A 25024-nucleotide genomic window follows, 5' to 3' on the forward strand; every position below is an offset into this window, starting at 1 on the left:
TTCTCCAAAACCTTGTTAACCATAGAAAATCTTCTTTTCTTTTTTATACATAAATCTCCTAGTTGCTCCTATACTTTTGAGAAACTTCTCTTGATACATAGCATTCAAAAGCATGTGGCAAAGAAAGTGACATAGGCAAATAATATTTTTATGCTATCTTTTTAGCAGACAATTGCCAGCTAAGGGAAAAATGATCCTGATTAATAAAGAAATTTCTAAAAACATTCCAATAGGGGGATTCAACTTAGGGGAATTTCAGTTGAAGCGATTGAAATGCTCAACATACCAAAACATATTTTTTTTCCCAGCATTGTCCTGATACTATTTGTTCTGTCATGGAGTGGGATTTACCTGCTACTTTTGCTGTTGTTATCAGTATCCAAGCATTTTCCCTCCCATTTCCTCTCTGGGCAGTTCTCTGGCCCAGCTCAATTAAAGGACAAATCCATTGCAGTCTGCAGCCTAGGAATTATAATGAAGTCAGCTGTCAAACTCCTATCTCACAGCTGCCCCTCTGTGAGTAATCTGATGGCCACTTGTCAGCTGTTTCACCCAGTCAAGCACAGACAAAGGGCCTCTGATGGCCTCCTTTATTCTCATCAATCTACATTGAGGCAGATGTTGAAATCCCAACAGGAAAAGGTATAATTTGATTTAGCATTCAGAACTGCCTCCTCCTATTGATACATCAGATCTTTGTGAACTCGATATTCTTTTGTAACCATGAGGCAAATGACTTACTGTTTATTTATTTTCCTCATTCTGCCATTGAAAATAATGCTTTAGAATGATATCTGGGGATACAGAATATTGCTCTGTGGAACATACCACAATACAATAAATTACTGGATCTCTCAGGTGGAAGGAATCCAGGTGATTTTGATTTTTAAAAGAGATTTCTATAATTCTGTAAATACTCTAAAGTGAGTCAAAAGAATCAAAGAGCTGTGCATTCATTCTTTTTTTTTTTTTTTTCTATCGACAAGGATGGATATTAGAAAAAAATTAGTTTTTCCCACTATAACATAGTGGTTGAGAATTCAGTCTCTGAACTAAAAAAATCTTAAAAAATTAGATTTTTTCTGCCTTTGATTAGGCAGAAGATCAAAGTGCAAGATTTGATTGAGAGAAATGAAGTAACTGATATTGATTATACTCTTTAAGTTTTTCATTCTCCAACCAAAAGATTGTAAGGAAGTTAGCTGTTTTCTTAATGCAGCACTTTCTTTTCTGTAAGAATAACTTAAATCAATATACATCCTATTAAATGTACTCAAAACTGTTGAAAATATGTGATTTTGATGACAAGATTGCTATCACTCTCTGACTACAACAGTTATATTTCCTACCTTCTTGAATAAGACAAATAAACTGAAAACTATCTAGCTTCCAACAAAATAGTTTGTCTTCAGATTACTGAAGATCTACAATTCCCATCCCTAATACCTGCCTCTAAGTAATAAATGTTTCTTGATGATATTCAAATATAAAGTTCATAAAAAGTATTTATTGAAGACATGATTATAAAAATGGTTTGGGGTACCAGCCCACTTATCTTAATATCTGCTTTTAAAAAGGGAACAGAAATATTCATGATTGCGTATTTGGGGTTCTTTTACACTGAGAATTAGTGTCTTCCGCAACCCAGGTTCTATTTATCAGTGAAATCACTTTCACCTCGGGCATTGTTCTTTACATTAATTCTGACTCTATCTGTCAGAATGTAAACTTTATTCTTTTTAGTAGGTCTTTTAAAAGTCAGCATAATATTAAAATTATGAAGTAAAAAAGCAGGATATATTTTTCCTGCATATCAAATTAATGAAAGTCATTTTTCAGTAGCTTGGAATACCAACTTTGCAGTTGGTACTTTGCAGTGGTTTTGATAATTATTAAATTTAATTAATTTAATTTATAAATTGATATTTATTATCAAATATTTGATATATTAAATTATCAAATTAAATATCAAAATTTAATTTGATAATTATTAAATTTGATAATTATTAAAAACATCCATGTTTCTAAGAAGAGAGTAATATTGTAGATTGAAGTTCCATTCCAAGTATTTTAATTGCTGATATTGAAAGAAACACAGAGAGATAATATATGATTGTTAGAAGATAAGGCAAATCTTTGGTGGCAAAACATTCCATGACATTTAATAAGAAAACTCACTTTGATGCCAGTACTAGAAAAAATGAGTGATAGAAATCATGGTGTTTTGAAGAATTTATATTTCAATATTACAGTGATGTTTCCTTATTAAAATGATTTCTATCAATGCTTTCCATGTTTGAAGATCAAGTTGGGATGTGTGTATGTGTGTGCCCATGCACCCAAGTGGTTTAAGGATGACAAGAGTTTGCTGTACAAAGAGAAGATGAGGACATAATCATTCTGCCATTCCTGGTAAAATCAGTATCTGGCTGTCTTTTGTCTGGCCCATGAGCACAGCCCTGAAGTTCATTTGTTCTAGGAGAAGAGTAGGCTATCATAAAGATAAGAATGAAAGCTCATACCTGCTTGGGGTTTGTGTGTGAACATGGTGGTAGGATGCAGGAAGGCGGACTAGCCCTTTAATTTCTATTGTGTATTGTCCTAATCTTCGAACAAACAGAGGAGATCCTTAGACTCTGAGATAGCTGCTAGAAAAGAATTTTATACAATGACTTCTTCTTGGAAGAATTGCTTATTTTAAAACTATTCAGGTAGCTCAGTTTTCTTCTATATGAATGGTTATCAAAGTCAGTTTGGGGACTGCTGGGAATCACCTTTTAGGGTGTATGTGACATAAAAACTATTGTCATAATAATATTAAAATGTTATTTGCCCTTTTTCATTCTATTTTCCCGTGAGTACAAAGTGGAGTTTTCCAGCAACGAATGAAATGTGCATTGGAGTATAGTGTTTTTAAATTCTTTTGATATTATTTCTAATATAATAAATATCAATGAATATAACCCACATAAGCAAAAGCTCTTTGGGATGCTCAGTAATTCCAAGTCCTAATGTGACTATATTTGGAGATAGGATTTTTAGGAAGTAATTAAGGTTAAACGAGGTCATAAGAGTAAGGTCCTAATCTGTTAGAATTGGTGGCCTCATAAGAAGAGGAGAAGATCTCTTTCTCTCTGTCTTTTCACAAGCACAGAGGAAAGACCTTATGTGGACACAGTAAAAATGTGGCCATCTAGAAGCCAGAAAGAGAGTCCTCACCAGAACTTGACCATGCTGACACCTTGATCTCAGACTTCCCGCCTCCAGAACAGTGAGAAAATCAATTTCTGCTGTTTAGGCCACCACATTTCGTTATCATCTGTCTGAAGCACAAGGAGATTATGACAATTTAAATGGGTCGTGAAAATTCTAAGAACCACTGCTCTGTATCAGTAAAATGATGATACTGGAGTCCCCTCTAGGCTCGAAGAAGAAAACCAAAATCCATGAGCACATGGGCTGCAAATATGACTTTGAACAAAATAGGTAACACATTGTGCTGAAAAATGCTTTAAAATGCTACAGTCTTTGTCATAATAATGAGCTATGAGATAAATCTATAATACCTCTCCACTTACTCCAAAATTCTTAGCTCTGCATTCAAAGCCCTATGCTTGGGGCCTCAATCTACTCAGTCAAGAGTATCTCCTACTATCCTCTTCTTTAAACTGCTTCTTTAGAAAGGAAATCTCAAATTGCCTTGCATATGCATTGCTTAATCTTGTCTCTGCCACTGTGTTCATGCAATATTCTCACTACATGTTTTGAGTTGTTTCTTTCAACTTGAGTAACTTTCACCACTACCATCTTACGATGTGCATTGTCATAAACTGTCTTCTGAGGAATTCAGCAGCCACAGCACTATGTATGTATGTACGATGTACGTACACATGTATGTATGGGTTAGTACTACAAATCTAAAACACAGTCCTGCATTTTTAAAGAGGCTCATATAAGTAACATTTTGGGACCAAAAAAATCTGAGAAAATTAATCTTTTTCTACAATGCACTATGTATTACATATATGTTTTGAAGTACCACTCTTCATAATCTAAAACATGTTCCATCAAAAAGTACACTCACGTAATTGGGAAAACATTTCCCAACACATGCTTTTCTCTTTTGCATCTGTACTCTCAATGTTCTCTACAGTAAAGCCTGTGCCATCTATTTACTTGTGGTGGTAAGTGCAGGGCTATGCAAAATAATTTTTTTAATTTTTTTTTGAGACAGAGTCTCACTCTGTTTCCCAAGCTGGAGTGCAATGGCTCAATGTCCGCTCACTGCAACCTCCACATCCCAGGTTCATGTGATTCTCCAGCCTCAGCCTCCTGAGTAGCTGGGATTGCAGGTGCCTGCCATCACGCGCAGCTACTTTTTGTATTTTCAGTAGAGGTGGGGTTTCACCATGTTGGTCAGGCTGGCCTCAAACTCCTGACTGCAGGTAATCCACCCGCCTCGGCCTCCCAAAGTGCCATGATTACAGGTGTGAGCCACCGCACCCAGCCACAGAATAAAATTTTTAAATGTGAAGCAAAATTATAGAGTTTAAACCTAGAAGTATTTTTTTAAGATTAAAAAAGATTTTTCACACTGTTATGTCATCTCCTGTAAAATAGAATGAGCCCAAAAGTTTATGTTACATAATTTAGGTACTTCAGTGCTTTAGTGCTTTCAATATATTATTGAGTTTACTTGGAGATTTAGTAAAGAAGGCCTGGCTATGGTTTACCATAATGGCAAATCTATTACTAATAAGGATCTGAGACTTGAAGAGGTTATGTATCAATGTCAAAAACTAATACGCTAGAGTTGCAATTTAAATACAGACATTCTAATTCCAGAATCCGTGCTTATAACGTTTCTTCTAAATAGCCTTTGCCGGAAGAAAAATAGAGTAAAAGGGAAAATTTAGAAGAGAGGTATTACTTAAGAAGCCCTCAGAAAGTTTTGTTGATGGAGTCAAAACCAAAGTGTTGCCACAAGTGTGTAACACTTCACCCTCTCCTAACAAGAATTTGGTCCATTAGTTAAAGCAAATATTATCCTTCTCATCTCACAGATAATGAAAATGAAATTGAAAAATTTTAAGGACTTGCTGAAGGTTAAAATGTTAATGGTTGAGTCTCAACTAAACCTGAATCTTCTGATTGTGGACTCAGCACTGTAAATATGGAGAGGTCAAGATGGACAACAGACACTGATCTTGATTTTGTGTGGGATATACTAGACTGTCCTTCAAATATTTGCATAACTTTAGATTTGAAAACTCAACTAAAGAAGATTTCCTATTGAAGCAATTACCACACTAGGATCTCCTAGAGAACAAGTCAATACATTTTTTTCTGTAAAGGATCAGAAAGTCAATATTGTAGACTTCAAAAGCTAGGACAGTCTTTATTGCAACCACTTAACAATGGCTTTGGAGCCCCCAAACAGCCCGATGCAATTTGTCAACGAATAGTCATGGCTGTGTTCCAATAAAACTTCATTTACAAAAACAGACAACAGGCAGGATTTGGCCTGTCGGCTGGAGTTTGCTGACTCCTGTTCTAGAAGCTGATTAATACATTGTCATTAGTTCCTTACCAACTACTGCATGTAAGTTTTCCTTTAATACTTGTGAGTGGACAGATTAAAATTAAGTAAAATGTGATAGGATTAACCTTATTGTTCATTCAATGAATATTTATTGAGCATCTACTCTGTGCCAGGCACTTTTTTGGGTGGTAGGGAAAAAAATGTTAAAAGACAGACAAGGTCCCTGCTCTGGCAGAGGTCATAATATGCACCATAAATTAATATGTTTAATTTATGTATGTAAAGATTAATACAAAATTAAACACATAAACATAGATAATTACAGAACAGAAAAGATGTAATATGAAGGAAATAAACAGAAATACGTGTTAGAGACTAGTTGGGTGGGTGGGTGAGTTTTGCAGATGGAGTATTTTAGGCACCTTAGTGATTGACATCATCTGTAAGGAGGTCACTTGTAATCTGCAACAAGAAGGCAAAGTTCCATGGGAAGGGTGTTCCCAGCAGCAGACCCCTCAGCAGAAAAGGTCTTGGTAGACTCAGTTACAGAAAGGAAGTTCGTGTAAAAGTGAGAGGTGAAGCTGACTGAGCTTTTGGGTTGGTGGGGACTTGGAGAACTTTTCTGTCTAGCTAAAGAATTGTAAGTGCACCAATCAGCACTGTGTGTCTAGATAAAGGACTGTAAATGCACCAGTCAACACGCTGTAAAACGGACAATCAGCACTCTGTAAAATGGACCAATCAGTGCTCTGTAAAATGGACCAATCCACACTCTGCAAAATGGACCAATCAGCAGGACGTGGGCAGGGCCAAATAAGGAACTGAAAACTGCCCCCCACCCCCACCCCCGCCCTGGCAGCAGCAACCCGCTTGGGTACTCTTTCAGGCTGTGGAAGCTTTGTTCTTTTGCTCTTCCCAATAAGTATTACTGCTGCTTGCTCTTTGGGTCCGCACGACCTTTATGAGCTGTAACACTCACTGCGAAGATCTGTGGCTTCATTCTTGAAGTTAGCGAGACCACGAACCCACCGAAAGGAAGAAACTCCGGACCCATCTGAACATCTGAAGGAAAAAACTCTGGACACATCATCTTTAAGAGCTGTAACAGTCACCGCGAGGGTCCCCGGCTTCATTCTTGCAGCGAGACCAAGAACCCACTGGAAGGAACCTATTCCAGACACAAAAGGATGTCAGGAAAAGTGCAGAGTATGGTACGAAATGGAGGAGGAAAAGTAGGTGAGAGGCCAGCTTTTGAAGACCCTTGTTGCGACTTTGTGTTTTATTTTAAGAATATGGGAAGCCATCAGAGGGATTTAAGATAGAACATGGCATGTTCTGAATTTTGTTCTTAAAAAAGCTCACTGTGGTTGCTGCATGAATAACAGATTAAGGGAAAGCTATGGTTAAAAGTGGATGAGCAATAGTAGAATTTGCAGAAGTTCCAGAAAGAGAGGGGGATGAGTTGGACTAGCGTGGTAACAGTGAAACGGAAACAGTAGAAAAACGTGAGATTTACGTTGAAGATACATTTCACTCTTGCTAAGGAGATTCATGGGAAGAATTCTGGCTTGAGGAAACTCAGTAAATGGTTTTTGCTTACTGAAATGAGACAGAAGAGATTTAGGGAGATGATAGATGCAAGATTTCAGCTTGGAAAATGATAAGTAAGTTTGTGATGTTTATAGGACATCCAAGTAGAGTTGCATATGAACAGTTGGGCAAGTGCATCTAGAATGCAGAGACTAGGTCAGAGCTGGAAATACCGATTTAGGAGGAAGAGGCCTCTTTAGGTGGTTTTTGAGGCTATGGGGGCAGAATGGGATGTTTTAAGAGTTCATGCAGATACAGCAGGCAAGAGGAGATGTTAGCACACTTGGGGCAGCACAACAATGGAGAAACGTTTTGAGAAAAGACATTAGTTAAGGAGATGGAGAAGAAAATGCCAGAGAGGTAGGAGGAAAACCAAGAAAGTGTTTTCTCAGAAGTCAAAGAAGCCAGTGTAGTATCATTACCCCTCCTTAGAGGTTAGCCCCATGGCAAAGGCTGCTAAAAGCTATGTCCAGTGACTATAGTGAAATGTATGCTTTAATTGCTAACTTTAGGGGTCTTTGTAACCATAAAAAGAACATTGGTATGGTAAAGAAAGAAGAGGAGCTGGGAATGCATGGAAGAGAGAATAGAAGGTGAAGAAATGAGTTCAGAAATTGTCTGTGAATAGAGAATTGACGTTTAGGAGGGAGATGCCAGGGACCAGGTTGATTGGTTTGTCTCATGATGGGGAATGTTGGAGCATGTTTATATTATGATGAGAATGATCTGGGAAAGAAAGATAAATTTTAACTATGTAGATGAGCAGATCCAAAGGCAGAGACTAGATAGAGAAATATTTGTATGGCATTTATATAGCATAATCTCCGTTTAGAAATCTGTGTACAGCTTTTGTAAAATGCCATTTTGAAGTTTGTTTTGAAATTTGGGATGAGTGAATCATAAGAAAGAAAAAGTTTGTTTTGCACAATATTGATAAGTAAAATAGATTTAAGTTTCAAACCACAGACGAACAGAGTGAAATCAAAAAGAATAATAACCATACATGCTTGAATGAGAAAATGAAAATAATTTGTTGCTATCATGGTGCATACTGCAGCGTTATAAATACTGACAAGTAGTTTTGTAAAGTACTATAAAATCAGCTTGTTCCCTAAAGCAAGATATCATCTTCCTCCTCAAACAGAAAATGTGTTTATACTTTTAATTTATTTTTCATATACACCTGTCACATCTATATTTGAATTAGGACAAATTAGAGAGAAATATTCAAAGCTATTTAAATGGGTCCTAAGGAGGTAGACTTTATGCCAATATAAATTACAATTATTACGCTGATGATCAATATTTATGTTGCCTCTGCCAGTTGTCTGAGCGCTTTCTGTGGCATTCTAAATAAGGGGGCTTATTTATAGGACTAGCTATCTGCAGCAAGCCATCGAGTGAATCACAATCGTAATATCATGACACTAATGCAGGCTGAACCATGACTGGTTTCCACCTGAGTGATGATATAGTTGTGGATGGCCCCGTTTCAGCCAAAGTGGAAGAAAGCCATTATTTTTATTTACCAGTTATAGTATGTTGTTGTCACCTTTTTATGTGAAAGCTTTGTTTTCCAGGTGAACTGAGGAAGAAGATCATTGAGACATTGACAGGTAATGTTTTTGTTGTCGCTATTGCCATTCTAATTAACTAGGTAAGATGCTATTTGGTATTTTTGTATGTTTTTTATTCGTTTAAAAATCTATTTGTCTTGCTTGTTATCAAATCAGGCCAGATACATGTTTTTTAAATTGCTCATGTTTGATCAATTTGAGATTCTCAAATCTCAAGGATTTTGAGAGTGACGAAGATCTGGAGCCCAACATGGCATCACCCTGTAGTGTGAAGATGGCACAGCAGATAAGGGTATAAAGAGGAAATAAAGAAAGGACTTACATTAAGCCCAAATTGTTGAAATCAGGCCTTGGAGTCTCAGGCCTAACCAGTCACAGAGCATATTTACTTGTAGAAGTAAGAAATTAGGATGATGATGGGAAAATCATCAGAACATTGTTTCTTTTAGGGGAAATCATCAGAACATTGTTTCTTTTAGGCTCTCCCTTGCACTTTGCTTATTTTTGAAAACCCATCTATATGCATCATTGCAAGTAACTGAAAGGACTTCATATCTCAAGCATATAGATATAATGTTGTGGAAAAGCACGTACAATTTATCATCAGAACACATAGATTTGAAAATCAGCAGCGGCTTGATTAGATTATGTGTTAGATGTGATCGCTTAGTTTCTTCCTGATGAATAACTTCAGTTTCTTCGTAATGAAGATGGGTAGCATCATAATGCTTACTTTATAACAGCTCAGGTTGCAGATTCACACACCCTGGTTTTAAACTCCAGCCCTGGCGTAGACATGCTGCCTGACTTTGGAAAAGTCACTTGACATCTTTGAACCTGAGCTTGTTCAACAGAAAAAGAGAACTCATATCACCTTGCTCATGGACCTGTGATTGATTTTGCAAGGGATTAAACAAGGTAATAGATGTAAATTGCTGAACATTGTATCTTCCAGGGAATACTCAGTAAATATTAATAACTTTTTTCTAATTCTATAGATTTCTGCCAGTTTAGGAGCTACCACTTTAGCTCATTTTTTCTCAAGCTCATGAAGTAGACTTAATAATATACCATAAAGTACTTTGATAGATTATAATACTAGGGAGGAGGATTGAGCCCCCAAATATAGAGAATAGCCTGGTGCAAATGTTGCATATGTGGTTGAAAATGAAATAAAATAGAACACAAAAAGAGGATTTTTAGTATTAAAGTAATACAAACTCAATGTAGAAAAGCTTTATGTTATTCTATTTCATATCTTGCAAAAGAATATATGGAGTACATTTTTTCATTATTATTTTTTTTTTTCTGAGCATAAAATTTTTTAACGCTGTGTATCCTTGGATTAGTTTTCACACTGCTATAAAGAAGTACCTGAGACTATGTAATTTATAAAGAAAAGAAGTTTAATTGACTCCTGCATGACTGGGGAGGCCTCAGGAAACTTACCATTATAGCAGAAGGGGAAGCGGACACATCTTACATAGCAGCAGATGAGAGAGCGAGCAAGAGGGGGGAAAACTGCCTTACAATGCCATCAGATCGTGTGAGAACTCACTCACTATAATGAAAACAGTATGAGGGAAATCACCTCTATGTTCCAGTCATCTCTTTCCCTCAACATGTGGGAGTTACAATTCAAGATGAGATTCTCATAGGGACACCAAGCAAAACCATATCAATCCTGAATACTCATTCTCCCATCATTAAGTTTTCTACCTAAACTTGCTATTACAATAAGTATTATTGAGTGGAAATTACTGTTTATATGTATGAGTACCTGTTAAGGATTAACTCTTAGAAGGGATGTATGGGATCATATGTATAAACATGTTGAATATTATCAATTTACCTTCTAGAAAACTGCCAATTTTGGTCTTCTACTAACCTCAAAGGATGTATTTTTAGGTTCAGACATAAACCCCTAGGGTCAAATATAGTCTAAAGGTATAGACTGAAGGAGAGAAAAGGTAGAAGGAATTGATGTGTGTTAACGACATTACCTTTCCCCTTAGCAGTACTTCAGATTAATTTTAGCCACTTCTGCAAACATGTTCACATCTCTTTTACCGTGTGATCCTGTTCACTTAGCTTGTCCTGGTCCATACAGAGATAATAATTTCAGAAGAGCTATCAGAAGTGTTCATAAGAGTTCCTATTTATGTCTCATAACTAATACTTCAAGTCGTAAATAAGCCTCTCTGGGAAATCTTCCATGGACGGTTTGGGTCAGTTGCCCCTCCTCAGTGTTCCCATGGCACTATGTTTCTCTCCTACCATTTCACTGTTTTACAGTCGTTCTCAGGGTTGTATTTCCCCACTAGTAGTGAAGTTTTCTGAAGGCAGACAAGGCAGGAAGGCAACAATTGGTTGTCTGTCTTGTTCCTTTTTATATTTTCAGGACCTGTCATGAACTAGGCTCTCACACAGCTGTTGAATGAAGGGAAGAATAAATGAATATCTGGATGAATGAATAAATGAAGTTATAATGAAGCTATTTCATGTTGGAAGCATAGAATTGTAGATGTCAATAACTCAAAAGTCACCTAGCTAGTTAAATGGTGATGGTCATATGACTAGAATGAGTAAAATAATGACATTTTATTGGCAAAATAAAATCATCTGATGCACAATAACATTTCTAGTTTGAAAGAAAAAAGTCCCTTTCTGGACTGGAAAAATACATTGAATCCATTGAAGTCTAGTTATATCTAATACCTTCTTAAATGATCTGATGATCTGATTTATACTTCCCAACAATTCTTAAAAATATACTAAATACTTGCATGCTGTTCTCTTAAACTTATATTCCTATAAATAAATATTGAAGTTTTCAGTAATACTTCTTAGGTAAATCCCTACATCTCCATTATTAATTAGTATAGAACATCTATCTGAGTCCCCTAAATGTACTTATTCCTATGTATCATAGACTTTTATTTATATTTGTTTTGGTGGCTAAAAAAAGGGAAATAATGATATTTCTAAGGAGACTCGGAAATCATTTTCTAGGTTCTTTGGAGTTATTTTCTATATTTGAAGTGTATTTAACTGAGAACTAATGAAAAAATAAAACCAAGCTAAAGTCATCAAATAAACCCCACATTCAATTTGTACTTTGATTCCTTAAAATAGCAGAAGGGAAACTGTTTCTAAGCTCAATGACTCAGAGTTTCTGTTAAAAGAAATCCATTTGTTGGCTGGGCAATGTAAGAAAATATGAACACTTTTAAAGAAAAGATGAGAAACTGATGGAGTTCTAACCAAAAGATAATTACAAAAAAAACCTAATCAAAATAAAGTAAAATTCTATATTTATCAAGGCACCGAGCCGAATTGGCTACAGATGTAGTTATGGCAGCAGATTGGACATTGATTGCACTTCCCAGCAGGGAAGAACAGTGAGAAAATTACTGAATTCAGGTTTGATTTGCTCTTGTGCTCTAACTTAACATTCTTTGCAATGGTGGGGTGGATAAGGCTAAAAAATTTCTGACCAGATGCATCTAAATGATGTGCTACAAAAGTTATACTCAGTGATCCCACCAGATTTGTGATTGTTTTCAAATATAATTGTGAAATTAACTTCTTTATGTTCAAGATCATTAGCAAAGTCAGATTGCCTACTTTCATCTCTTAATGATAACAATAAGCAATAAGAAGTATGAACAGTATTATAGTGATTACAACCGTCAGTTGTTTACTGCGGATCCTCAAATAACGTCCTTTTGTCCAATGTAGTTTCCTTATATCGTTGATGAGAAAAGTATTTATTTCCGGCCTGGGCCATTGTCCATCAGTGTGGAGTTTGCATGTCTAAGTAGGTTTCTCTGGTTCCTGTGGTTTCCTCCCACACCCCAAAGTTATGCATGTTAGGGGAACTGGCATGTCTAGAGGGTCCCAGTGTGAGTGAGTGCAGGGGTGTATGAGTGTGCCCTGCCATGGGATGACAGCCTGGCCAGCGCTGGTTCCTGCCCTGCTCCTGAGCTGCGGGGAAAGGCTCCTGTCACCCACAACCTTAAATTGTAATAAGCCCTTGGAAAATGGATGAATGAGTGAATGAAGACAAATCATTTGTGAAATAAAAATTCATAAAGTATATAATAATCATACAAAGGCAAAATGATGTACTACAATAGCACTCAGCAATCCTACAATATTTGTGACTGTTTTTTAACTGCCTAGTGGTAGGAGGTACACCTTACAGCTTTTACTTTGCAAACATTAATTCCGTGACTTAATCCACAGGACTATGACTGCAGTAACTAACTGATTCACCACTAATTACAAACTAGGCAAATCATTATCTTACTTGTTTTTATTCATCTTCATTAAATGTATGTATAGCTCATACCTCAATGTTTAATATTAAAAGTGTTCTGGGTCTTTAAAAATGACCAGAAATCTGCCATAGGAACCTAACTCTTATTTATATCAATTAGCCTATAGTAAAATTCACTTTGTTTTATGTTGTGTCATTTAAAGTTGCAGTTTTCAATAACCTGTCTATGACATTGAGGACTTACTGGATTGTTACATTCATGATCATTCCAAGGCTTCTCATAATCTCTTTGAAATTATGGCAAGAATAATGCGAATAAATTAGAAAAGTTTGTATATGAGCATTTAGAAAAAAATGAGAAGTGAAACTTTTATTGTGATTATAATGTTAAATTTATAAAATTCACATTACCTCTTCTATCTTTTTATGTTTTGGCAGTGACACTGTCAGGGAAACCAAGAGCCAAGGAACTCATGACTATTGAGGTCAAATATAAAGCAGCAGTAGGATCAGGAGTGCATAGTCACCAGGAGAGATTCTGGAGATAGGGGAAAAGTTTAGAAACAAAATCCATGATTCAACTTACAGCTATAAAGGAAGCTATTCTGTTCCATAAGTATGCTAAAATATTGAATTATCTATGCTTTTATTATTGAATTTTTAATTATATAAGCAACACATACTTATACAAATTAGAAACTACAGGTAAGCATAAATAAAATTTATATCACCTGTTTTACATTTTGCAGTATAGATTTCTAACTTTTATAATGTATTTTAACACTTTTGCCCAAAAGTAAGATCATACTCCAGGTGTTATTTTGTAACTTTCCTTTTCTTGTATTTAACTACTTATTTCTAACTACTTCTTTTTAAGTCAGTACATGTACCTCTATAAAAAAATTCCTAATAATTTTATAGAATTCAATTATGTTTTTAGCTCATCACTTAAAAATCAATTTTCTATTGCTGTTTTTAATGTTTTGCTGTTATAAACAAAGCTATAATAAAGCTTTGTGTGCTGTGGGTTCTGTGCAGTCATATTTTTGGGAAATATTTCTCCATGTAGAAGTGTTGCGCAAAAAAATCTTATGAATATATATATATATATATAAAATGCATATATATATATATACATATTTTTTTTTTTTTGAGATGGAGTCTTACTCTGTCACGTAGGCTGGAGTGCAGTGGTGCGATCTCGGCTCATTGCAAGCTCTGCTTCCTGGGTTCAAGCAATTTGCTGTCTCAGCCTCTGGAGTAGCTGGGATTACAGGCGTGCACCACTGCGCCCAGCTAATTTTTGTAATTTTAGTAGAGACAGGGTTTCACCATCTTGGCCAGGCTGGTTTGTAACTCCTGACCTTGTGATCCACCCGCCTTGGCCTCACAAAGTGCTGGGGTTACAGGCATGAGCCACTGTGCCTGGCTCTTATGAATATTTTTAAGGCTTTTGATACTGTATTCAAATTGTTTCCCAGGAAAGTGAAGGCAATCTAGACTCCTACAAATATGTATATTAGCACTGTACCTTTACCTTTCCCTCCAAAACCTAACTACACTGGGCATACAGTATTTTTAAATTTCAAATATTATATGCCAAGTGTTTCCTGTTGGAAATTTTGTTTGCAATGTTTGATTTCCAGTGAATTTGAACACATGAACTTTTTAAAAACATCTACATGTACAATTTGTATACTACCTCCTCCTGACACTAATGATCAACTCACTAAAATTATCATTTTATCATAGTGATTCATAGTGATATCTTAGATACAAGAGAGCAAGAAAATCTTACAAAGCTGCTTGAGGCTTAGGCTGAGAATCCGCAGTCCATCAGGACTGCCTCATTCTATTAATGACAGCAAATTATGTGCCCAAAACCAAACACAGGAGGCAGAGAAGTACACTCTACTCACAGAGGGACGTCAACATTTCCTGGAGGAGGACATGTTTACTGGGAGGGATGAATAATTGGAGTCAATAATTTCATCTACCTCAGTCATTGTGGTGGTTAAATTTAATTGGGTGGGTTTCTTCTATACATTTTATAGAGTTACAGTGCCCTTATCATCATTCTTTTGACCAGATCCCACAGCTAGTCAGGGGGTAGGAAATCCAGGTATCATTAGGGGCCTGAGTGGCAGAAAATACAAAGCACTTGAGAGTGGTAGTACCTATAGTCAACTGAAACATCCAGTCTGCCTAAAGACAAATCAAACTGAACTAAAACAGAACACCACCAGCAACAACAACAGAAACTCTTGCTGAGGTAATAAGCATCTTTGTGGGTGGATTTGATTTGGGCCCCAAGTTTGAGACCCCTGCTCAAGTCAAACACCTTGATTTTACTATACCCTAATTTGCCGACAGGAGTAGTCTGGGCAGAAATAATGGTAGAATTTTCTTGTTTTACCCAAAATTTAGTCATTTATCTTAAGCACTTTATTAAAGTGTAGTGAATTTACAGTATGCCTATTGCAAATGTAGTGAAAATTGATTTAAGATTCATCTCTTGGCCCGGGTGTGGTGGCTCATGCCTGTAATCCCAGCACTTTGAGAGGCTGAGGTCGGTGGATCACTTGAGGCCAGGAGTTGGAGACCAGCCTGGCCAACATGGCAAAATCCTGTCTCTACTAAAACTACAAAAATTAGGCGTGGTGGCCTGTGCCTGTAATCCCAGTCACTTGGGAGGCTGAGGCAGAAGAATTGCCTGAACCCAGGAGCTGGAGGTTGCAGTGAGCTAGGATCACGCCACCGTACTCCAGCCTGAGTGACAGACACTGTCTCAAAAAAAAAAAAAAAAAAAAAAAAAAATAGTACTACTAATAATTATCTCTCAGATTCACCAATATATCTTAACATTTTCTTCGGTAAGAAAGCAATTTTTAAATGTATTTTTTAAAACTCACTGAAACTTGTGGCACCTGTTTTTAGTGAATTGAAAGCAAGTATGAGTAAACTTTCCTTATGGGATTAGATTCTATTCCAGGGAGTAGAGTCATGTCTCAAAGTCAAAGACATCCACAGAGAGGGCATTTGTCTCTCGACCCCCAACCCCAGGGCTTTTGTGTGGAGAATTTTCCTTTTTTTCTTATTCTTTTCTATCATTATTTTTTGGCCCACATTTGTGCATTTCCAACTGACTCTCATCCATGGGCTATATTGTAAAGCAGTTAGGTTTTTCTCAATCCAGCCAACTGGATGAAATCGCAACTTAATTCTTCTTTAGAACCTTTCCAAAACAGAGGGAGGTCTAAAGCTTGCTTTTAATTCTGTCATGCTTATTCATTAATAACCGGAAGGAGAAAACTTTATGACAAAATCAGTACACATTTAATTTACAAACCAAAACTTTGTCTTCAAAAGTACCTCCTGTTGTATCAAATACTGCACACAGTGGCAGTATTAGGGCTTAACTGAGAGCTCAGTTTCCTGATCTGACTAATGGGTTTGTTGTCCTGCCACTCACAAACTGTGTAGCATTGTGTGAGTTAACCATTCTGTGCCTCAATTTGCCTATCTGCAGAATCAGGATAATAATAGTATGTATCTCATCTGAGTATTCTGAGAATTCATGAACGTGGTAAATGTTAGCTATTTTGCATCCACTAATAAGTTGAGACTACTGGTTGCTCCGTGGCTCCTGGGAGAATAGAAGCAGGCTTGTGTCATAGCAGGAATGGGCTCTGTTCTTGGCCCACCAACAAGTTAGTTGGACTTCACCTCCTCTCCCTCATATCACCATTTGGGCTGATTGTCCTCCCAGAAGAATGAGGGATTTAGACTAGATGATTTTTAACATCTCTTCCAGCTTTGCACTTTTTATTATGGGAGATAGGATGATGGGGGCTATCTTTTCATTACAGAAATAAAATTAAAAGACAGAACTCTTCATTTGGTTCAAAGTTTTCTTGGTTTGGTTTGACTGAAGATTTGGGCTTGGTAAGGAGGGTACAAAAATTGTCTTGACCACAAATCTATAGTAAAAATGTTAGTCTCACTTAAACCTAAGAATAAAAAATATTCTGTGAAAAAAAATTTAAAATGGTTCTGAACTGAGGAAGGAAAGAATCTTCATGCTGATCAATTCTTAGCAGACACGTGTTTCTATTATTAATAGTAATAACATTATTCATTCTAGTCTCAAAATGATTCTTAATTGTTTTATGGTGAACTCTGAAAATTTTAGTGCCTATATAGACCAAGAGCTATACCTTTCATGCTGTGCGTCATTTGGTCAGTCAATATTCTTTGAATAAGATGACAAAATAGTAAATTTATAAGAGAATAAGTTACATACATCATCTGTACATTCCTATTAGATTGTCATGGAATTAAACACTTGTTTTATTTAAAAATAAGAATGACTTCCAAAATTACCTCCCTATTTTATGAAACATATATTCTGTAGCAAGAGAACATATGCTACAGTAAAGAAATAGTTTTCTGAAATCTTACAATATTCAAAATGCATACAAGTTTAATATGGAGAATTTATAAGCAGCTAGCAGAAAGGACAGTGAAAACAAAATCCCGGAGTGACTTCACTAATACTAAACAGACGAGTGAATTTAATCTAGACTCTGTGTGGACAAACAGGAATACATTGTGTACTGTCTTTAAAGCAAGATAACAACAAATAAAAGACATTCTAAGGTAAATCCAAAACTGAGAGTTTATTATGACCAAAGTGTTTTTACAAAAATTGCTTTTAAATAAAGTGCATTAACAAAAATGAAACACTAGCCAAGGCAAAAGGAATAAAAGAAGAAATAATCAGCAAATAAATTAGAAATGTATATTAAACTAAACAAAAAGTAACTGTAAAATGGTTAGGTTGAACTCCCACCAAAATGAGAACATTAACCTAGATGAAAATGGCTTATAAATTGAGAGGTGATGATCGTAAATGTTAGGAAATTTTTATATTTATTTATGGTGGGAGTGATGGGGTGAGGTGTTTGAGATTAGATTAACTGTAGGTCATAGTATGTATAGCTTAGGAAATAGAGCAAGTTTTCAAGAACAAATAGAAAAGAGTAAAAAATAGAGTGCTTATCTGATGTATTAGTAGAGTACAGTGAGGAAAAGGAATCAAACCTGGAAAGAGGTAAATAACAACAAAGTCAATTTAAAAAATACAGGAGAGAGGGAAAAACAAGAAAAGCAGACCAGAAGAAAGACACAAAAACAGTTAATTAAAACTAGCTAGATTTTTGAATAATCATATATAATTATTTCAAAATTGAGATTAGATTAATGAATTCTGCTCTATATTATTTATAAGAGATACATTTAAAACATAAGTATGATTGTTAAACAATATGAAATGTATAATATGCATACAAATATACACATATAAATATGTAAATCTAGTCAAAAGAAAAGTCAAGAGAACTTGATTTATATCAGAAAATATGGACTTTAAAACAAAATTTTTCTTAGGGTAGAGTCACCAACTAATGACAAAATACTCCATAGGTCCAAATATATATATATATACCTAAAAATGGCTTTCAAATTCATAAATAAAAATTTCATAGAATTATACAGATCAATTTAAAACCCCACCACAATAGTTGGAGATTTCAAACATATTCTCTCAGTCATCCATAGATCTTGCATATGGAAATTTAAATAAGCTATGGAAAAGTTGAACAAGAGTATCACTAATCTTGATTTAACCTTATTTCTCATGTTTTATTTCTTAACAACTTTATAAAAATATAATTTACATACCATAAAATTAAACTGTTTAGTCAAAAAAAGTAATAGGAATTTTAAAATAAATGAATATTATTATTCAGTGTAAAATGGCAAAGGTCAGAAACTACCTTACCTGTGTGTCAACAAGGAATTAGTTATATAAACTATGGAATATAAAACAACGTGTAATGTTGAGAACAGTTCTATGTACAAATAATGTTCTAATTACAAATCTGGTGGCAGGTTTGTAGGTAGATTTATAGTTGTTATAGGCACTGTTTAATGCGTCATAGCTCATATACTTACATATTCTTCTATATGTATTACATATCAAATAATTTTTTAAAAATTAAAACACTCCTAACAGTACATGTATTGATGAATTAAAGCAGCACAGAGCCAGAGAAGATTCCATGGCTGATCCATTCTTCATCTCTTGTATAGCAGAGAGCAGAAACCCTTAAGCCTAACTCCAAAGAGCTTCTCTCCCACCGATTACAAACAAAAGCAATTTAATATTTTAACTTACTGAAGTTATTTTTTGTTCATCTATTAATTTCCAAACATTTCTACAGAATTTACCAATCGAGGTTTCTGATGCTTCCTATAGTGCTTAACATAGTGGAGCACATTAGATGTTGATTGAATAAATGAATAAATAAAAAATAGTCCAGATAGCATGTTAGGCATATGGTCCTGGGAAAAAGAGAAGGTAGAATAACAACAACAGTAACAACAACAACAAAACCACCTAAATCCCAATCACAAAAGTTTCGCAATTACTTTACTTTTTCATGTGGTACCAACACTCCAAGTTATATAAATTATGGGCTAAATAACTTATTGGCCCATGGCCCAAACATGCATCTCACCCTAACAATATTTATGTGTCGTGATCTCATTCCTGTCAGATAAATCAATGGAAAAATACATTTTTTTTAAATTTTAGTAGATATGTTCAAAATTAGCTAAGAAATAAGCGCAGCAGGGCACTTAACTGCTTTGAACAATCATAAAAGCGCACCATCTTAAAAGAAAAATAAGATTATATATAGATATTCTCAGGGAAATAAAGTGGAGTGATACTAATACAGAATAATTCAGCATTAAATTCCTGATCTGCATCCATGACATAATTCCGTGGACAAAATGGAATCCATAGCTGTTACTTTATCTGTATGACTATTCCTTTAAAAAACAAAACAAAACAAAAAACTGTGTGACTATTCTTGATAATTAAATTGACTCTTATCTACTTGAAGAGAGACTATACATATTTTTCTGGCAAATTTTAAAGAGAGATTTTTCAGCCTACAAAATAAAAATAATTTTTGTAACAGTGATCTCTTTAAGAAGGAATTGTGATTTAAAAAGAAATTCTTTTTGGTTATTCAAAGATGAGAGCTAAATAATATCTCTATGTAGAATTGTATAATTAACTGGGATACTTATTCTACTGTATTAACCATGAAGGTAGTGATTATATAAAAAAAAATTAGTCCTTATTGAATAAATCATAAGAACTTATTAGAATTGGGTTATTAGAACACTAAAATCTTGACAGCATGATCCACAGATACAAAAGCTTCACGTCAGTTGTTTTCTTAAGAGAGGATTTACATTTTATAATATTCAGGAGCTTCCTCTGCCTACATGTGATATATATAAGCAATTCTAGTACCCCAGCTTAAACCAGGATTTACATATGTTAAGACCCTGTGTCCCATTGCTTAGCGTCTCACTTTGGGATTACTATAGAACTATATATGACTACACGATAATTATCAGAAGTGAGCATAAATATTGAATGCTGCATTCTTTCCATGTATTATCTCAGTGAAGGCAGAACTTGCTAAAAAATGAACACATCTAACTGGTCAACCACTAAATTTTTTAGTGGCTTTTAAATTACTTACTGTTCTAAACTCTTTCATTGTTTTAGGCCACTCTTGCATTGCTAGAAAGAAATACCTGAGCCTGGGTAATTTATAAGGAAAACAGGTTAAATTGGTTCATGATTCTGCAGGCTGCAGGAATCATGGCACTGGCATTTGCTTGGCTTCTGAGGAGGCCTCAGGGAGCTTTTTATTCATGGTGGAATGTAAAAAGGGAGCAGGCACCAGGCACAAGCAGGAGCAAGGGAGAAAGAGAGGCGCAGGAGGTGTCAAACCCTTTTAAATGATCAGGATCTTATATGAAATCAGAGTGAGAGATCACTCATTGTGTCCGGAATTGGTCCCTTCCAGTGGGTTCTTGCTCTCGCTGACTTCAAGAATGAAGCCATGGACCCTCGTGGTGAGTGCTACAGTTCTTAAAGATGGTGTGTCTGGAGTTTGTTCCTTCAGATGTTTAGATGTGTCTGGAGTTTCTTCCGTCTGGTGGGTTCGTGGTCTTACTGACTTTAGGAGTGAAGCCGCAGATCATCACAGTGAGTGTTACAGCTTTTAAAGGTGGTGCGTCCGGAATTGTTCATTCCTCCCGGTGGGTTCATGGTCTTGCTGCCTTCAGGAGGGAAGCTGCAGACCTCCGCGGTGAGTGTTACAGCTCATAAAGGGAGTGCAGACCCAAAGAGTGAGCAGCAGCAAGATTTATTGTGAAGAGCAAAAGAACAAAGTTTCCACAGGGTGGAAGGGGACCCTAGTGGGTTGCAGCTGCTGGCTGGGGTGGCCAGCTTTTATTCCCTTATTTGGCCCCACCCACATCCTGCTGATTGGTTCATTTTACAGAGAGCTGATTGGTCTGTTTTTACAGAGTGCTGATTGGTACGTTTACAAACCTTTAGCTAGACAGAGCGTGCTGATTGGTGCATTTACAATCCTTTAGCTAGACAGAAAAGTTCCCCAAGTCCCCACTTGACCCAGAAGCCCAGCCGGCTTTACCTCTCATTACTACCAAGGGGATAGCCCAAGCCATTCCTGAAGGATCTGCCCCCATGATCCAAAACCTCCCACCAGGCACCCACCTTCAACTTTGGGGATTTCACTTCATGAGATTTGGAGGGGGCAACTATCTAAATTATATCGATTGAATTATAAGCCAGCTGAGCCAAAAATTATTAGGAAAAGCATACAGTTATCATACTGGAAGTGAAATCATATGCTTCTGAGTATATCTAAACTATGAAGGGCTGGTTAGTTTGCCTATGCTCAACATGGGCTACTATCCTACAAACCAAAGAGCTGTCTATTAGTTACTCAGTTATCTCTTTTGCCCATTTAAGAGCAGATTGTAATACTTAGCAAAGCTTAAACTATCAGTTAAATGTAGTGGGTCATCTATGTAACTATAGAACATCTGTGTAAGTATTGGCAATGTTTGGTTAAAACACAGAATGTACTAGCGTAATGGCTTTATAAATGGAGCAGCAGACAGAAAGTCCACACCAACATGCAATAAAATCTTGGTTATGTTCTACTTAAACACAACAGACTTCTGTAAGCAGCTGGCATTCCAGGGAATCTGGAAAAAACAGAGATAGTTCAAGAGAGTTGACAAATCCAAGAGCACCCAAAAACTGGAGAGAAGAAAAGAGACAACATCCAACTGGTCTATTTTCATCCAATAATGATGTATTGATGATGGCTATAGAAGTTAATACACATGTAGAAGTTAAGAAGAGTGTTGCAGTTTGAAACTGTTTATTTGAAAAGATCAAGGCACCACAGTATTTATCATTGAGGAGAGTTACAACCATTGCACTTCATGGAAATAATCTATAAATGGAAAAATGTGACTTGCTAGGAAATATGCTAGTGCAAAAAGATAACAAGCAAAATCAGAAGGAGGGGGTCAACACTGTAGTCTATAAATAGTGATCAAATATTTATCCAGTCTCATTCCAGTAGGCGTAGGTAAAAGAGAGAGAAAGAATTTATCCAGATTAGCACATAAAGCAGGTAATCAAAGCAATGCATCTGGTAAGTTAATCAGATGTTTCCTGTCTTGGAATATGGCCATTTCTAGTAATTTATGCATTCTCCCCAGCTATAATATGTGTTATCTCAGACATGTATTTCTCTTTCTCTCTCTTCCTTCCTTGCTTTCCTTCCTTCCATTCTCCCTCCTTCCTGACACCTTCCCTACTTCCTTCCTTTCTTCCCTACCTTTCCCTCTTTCTTCCTTTTTTTTTTGTGTGCAGATAAATTAATTGACTTCTTAAGCACCACTTTATCTCCAAAATTTGCACATACAGTTAAAGAGGAAGAACTTGTTTGTTGGAAGGTGAATGCTTTAATATTATGGTTATGATAATATTTTGCCTGTTTAAAAATACCTAAGAATTTTCTTCTTGATGTGGATATCCCAGATCCACACTTCTCTGATACAGTGTAACCCAAGAATTCATACAGAATTCAAATGAGTGCTTTCTTACAAATCATAAATGCAATTCCTGATTATATTTTTCAGAATGGACGAATAAAAGAATCTGCCTTTTTTATACATTAGCTATTTTGTAAGCCCCTTGAGAACCAAAACTATGTCTGATTTCTGTTTAAAAGTATATTGTAATACTTAGCAAAATTTAAGGTATCAGTTCAATTCAGTGCATCATCTGTAACTGTGGAATATCTCCGTTAGTACCAATACTACTTAGAGGTCATAAAACAAGAGTTAAGAAACAATCTAGTTCATAGTTGCATTTCACATATCTGCTATAGTGTATGACACAGAGCAGACTCATAATTATCAATTGAATAAATCATTTCTTTGTTTCTGAAAACATAAAATGATAGAATATTAATCATTACCTGTATGGCTGAGGTAATGTTTTAAAAATACCGAATAGACATTTACATTTTTTCTTAATCATGTATCCTTGTTATGTGAAACAAATATAAAATAATTGTCATATAGGTGTGCTAACAAAGATAGAAAGGGATGGAAGTACAAAGTGAAAACTAAATATTCATGATGCACCAAATATACGAGGCTTATGGATCATTTAATATGCATGAAGTCTTATGTCAGAAACCCATTGGTGGTAGAGATTCTTAATTTAAATGTTCTTTTCATAAGACACTCAAATAAAAACCTGTGGCCACTCAACAGTCACAGATAAACTATAGTTCTGAGATAACGGCCAGCTGTACTACCCCTGGGTCTCTCTGATGAAATGAGTGAGTATTTGTGTTGGTCCCAGGCACATTCCGTCTGCTGGACTCCCATGTAAAACCTCAACTCCAATCCTCATAATTGCACCATTATTGTAGAAAGCTTATGCCACAGAGAAAGAAATAGAATTTATGAATATTGCAGATAACTTAGAATTCAGTTAGTGTGAGTTACTCTATTTCTTTTCCTATGCTCCTCATTTTGTGTTTTAAATTAAGTAACCCATGTGATTGGCTCATTTCACTTTGAGTCTATGAGACTTTCTGCTCCATGACTTGGGTATAATTTGTCTGGTTGTATACGTAGAGGCAACCATTGCCTCAAAGTAATTTCCCACATAACAGAAGGCCATTCCTTCTCCCAAAGGGAAAGCTGGGACATGGAGAAAGGAGAAAGCTGGACATGGAGTTTGAGGGCTGATGGATAGGACATGTGGTCCTCACTTTCAAACTGTGGGAGGGATCAGTAATGGCATACATTGCAAAGGCTATATGTCAAGCCCTGCCAGAAGCCAGGTCAAAAACAAACAAACAAATAAATAAAGGATGGGTGGAATAGACTAGCTTGAGGATGAGTCTCTGGGTTCTCTGGCTTCCTAGGGTCTGCACAGGGTCTAGAGGAAGGTGGAAAAGGCTGATAGACCAGAAGGTTGTGAATACAGACAAAGAAGTAATAGTATGTGGCACTTCATTACCTAAGGCTGGTGGTAGAATAGTGGTGTCTAGTTTCTGCCAAAAAATACCCCAAATGCTAGATAGGACTTGGATCTACAGGTAAGATCCAGAAACCTCATCAGACAAGGAACCAGAGAGAGATACTAAGAGGACTATCCTGACTGTTCTCACCTAGACATCATGGAGAAGATCAGGCGGGGGGAATCTGAAAGACTGAGACATAAGAGAGACAAAATCATTAAAAAGACTCATCAATTCCCCATAAATTAAGATACTAATCATTGGGCAAGTTCACAAAATTTATTATTTGTTTTTGTCCCAGTGACCCTACAGCGTGGAAGCTGGTAAAGAAAATGACATTGTAGACACTTAGAAGCTACGTTTTCTTTGTGTGTATGAGTAACATGTGAAAATATTTGGCCCATTTTACATGGTTTACAAATACAAATCTTGCTTTGATTGCAATTATGTAAAATAATTGAGTTACAAATATTTAATCATCTAACGAGAAGCATTCATGTGGTTCATAGACCTCTAT

The sequence above is a fragment of the Piliocolobus tephrosceles genome, chromosome 5 (genome assembly GCF_002776525.5).
Source record: "Piliocolobus tephrosceles isolate RC106 chromosome 5, ASM277652v3, whole genome shotgun sequence".
Taxonomy (NCBI): Eukaryota; Metazoa; Chordata; class Mammalia; order Primates; family Cercopithecidae; genus Piliocolobus; species Piliocolobus tephrosceles.